A 2500-nucleotide genomic window follows, 5' to 3' on the forward strand; every position below is an offset into this window, starting at 1 on the left:
ACGTAAAATAGTTACGTTAGAGAGTAACGTTAGAGACTTTTCCAACAACGGAAATTTTCCGTCCAGGTTGTCGCTGCGAAATAGACCTTATTCAGAGCGACATTGGCAGGTATGAAAGTGAGGCTGTGAGTGGATAGACTTACCGTGTTTTCAACGGAATCTGCTGTAAAAAAAAACCTGTATGAAGTTCCAGTATCACAATTGTCCACAGCCCATATGTTGTCTGGAGTTTTATGTCTATTAACATTCTTGGAAAGATATTTTAGTGTTTCGTCAGAGAAAAACACATTAAAAGTACAACCCACGGAGTACGTGGGTGCCTACAGTCTCACTTTTATTCGCATTAAAATCAAAGATGGCGCCGCTGTAGTGCCGATCACGGTAACGGTTTCTTTTTTCTTTTTTTTAAATTTGCATTTGTTCGCGACTTTGTCATATAAACGGAGTGGAGGATGATCACATTATATGGAAAGGTAAAAAGTTCCCAGACCAGCTATATGACATTTATTGATATTGATATATGCGATTGATTGACACTCATGTTAATAACCGAAGTGGGTGTGAACGTAACTGCCTTTAAACAGGACTGACACCAGAATCTTGCTGCTGAATTCTTCCAATGAATTTTTCCAATTTCTCTCAATTTTCTGCCATTTGAAATGTAAATTCAGATTCAAGTTGCATACTTGCAGTTTTGTAATTTTAATCTCATTCTCTTGCTTCTACAACCCAGGTACCGACGATCTGTGATGTGGGAAGCAGCTTCAGAGACAGACAGAGTCTCATCTGGTCCTGATTTGTAACGTTTTGGCGACTTCTGTATTAAAGCATGTTGAGACTGATTCTTACACAGCTGTTAACACCCACACACACAAACACTCACACACACACACACACACACACACACACACACACACACACACACACACACACACACGCTCAGTGACAAGTCCAGGTGGATTTTATTGCTCTGTGGGAATCAGTTCCTACCTCGGTCCACTTGTTGAACTAATAGGGTATTACTGTGTGTGTGTGCGTGTGCTCGATCTCTTACAGCTTGTTTTATAGTGCGTGTGGAACTGACTTTAATCGCTAACAGACATTTCCCATAAAACCATGTTTCTTTGTTTCTTCTGCTACTTTCTACTCTCTCTCTCTCCCTCTGTTCTCAGGCCCGGCCCTCATTATAAGGTCATAGGCTGAGCGGCTCGTCAATCACACACTCATTAGTGCAGTTTAATGACGCTGTGACCCGCCCACCTGCCCCCGGGGGTCCAGCAGGGGAAGTGAATGGGGCAAACGTCTGTATTGTTTCTTCTTGCTGCGAGAGTCAATGGATGTTCAGTGACTGTGTCGGCAGTCAGACGTACAGAATGAAGGTACCAGTCAAGCATTCACTCTCACCAGGGTTATGATCGTTAACTAAAGCTATTGAAATACAATAACATATAAATATTAGATTAGAAAACACAAACTAAATGAAAATTCAAAATGTTGCTTTGACATCTAACTACGTTTAAGTTGAAGTAATGGAAATAATAACTACAACTGAACTATAACTGGTCTAAAAATGTAAACAAACCTAAATGTTCAAATGGGAAATGCCAAAAATTTGACGACTTCTTCCTCTGAGAACCACTGAAATGTGACCCGTCGGGCTTAAAATTTAATAAAACAAAATTAAACCAGAAGTTTGACCCAAACATGGGTTGAAACAACCCAGCATTTTTAGAGTGTGTAAAAATAATGCTAAATTAACACACCATTGCACACATGCAGACACACACCATTGTGTCATTCGTTGTGCTTTTGAAACATTGTTTAAAATATTCCAGGAATTATGGGATACCCTGGCCATCGACCAAGGTCATGGCTTAACTTCTCAGTGGAGTGTGTGAAACTGAGCTGTTCATTCATCGTTACACACACACACACACACAGAGAGAGAGAGAGCTAACTAATTATAATGGCTTGAGCCCGTAATAGGCCTGAAACTGTGGATGTGAGTGAGGTCACAGGTCGAGACCTTCCACCCCTGACAGCTCGTTCGCCTCTTCCGCGAAAGGTCGCGAAAGAGCACGTCTCCCTGACTGCGAGCCGATTGGCTCCTGGGGAATTCCTCCGACCGGAGGGAGTGAAGGAACATTCCAGCTCGCGGAGGAGGGATGGAGAGTGATGGATGATGCAAACACAGCGAGAGGAAAAGAAGACAAATTGTTGCGTTCACTGCGGCATCTCTGACCTCAGCCTCGCTAATCGCCGTCTACGGTTTCACGCCGCAGCTGTTGCGTTAGCGGCTAGCGGCTAGCAGAACGCTCACAGACAGAACCGCAGACTGATGCAAATGTGTGTGTGTGTGTTTCTCAGAAAACCACAAGGTTATTTTCTGCAACAGAAATGCATGAGTTTGTATTTTATTTATTTATTTATTTTATTTATTTATGAATTAATTAATTTATGAGTGAATGAATGAATTTATTCGAGTTATTAATGAATTTAT

Source organism: Rutilus rutilus (assembly GCF_951802725.1).
Source record: "Rutilus rutilus genome assembly, chromosome: 9".
Taxonomy (NCBI): Eukaryota; Metazoa; Chordata; class Actinopteri; order Cypriniformes; family Leuciscidae; genus Rutilus; species Rutilus rutilus.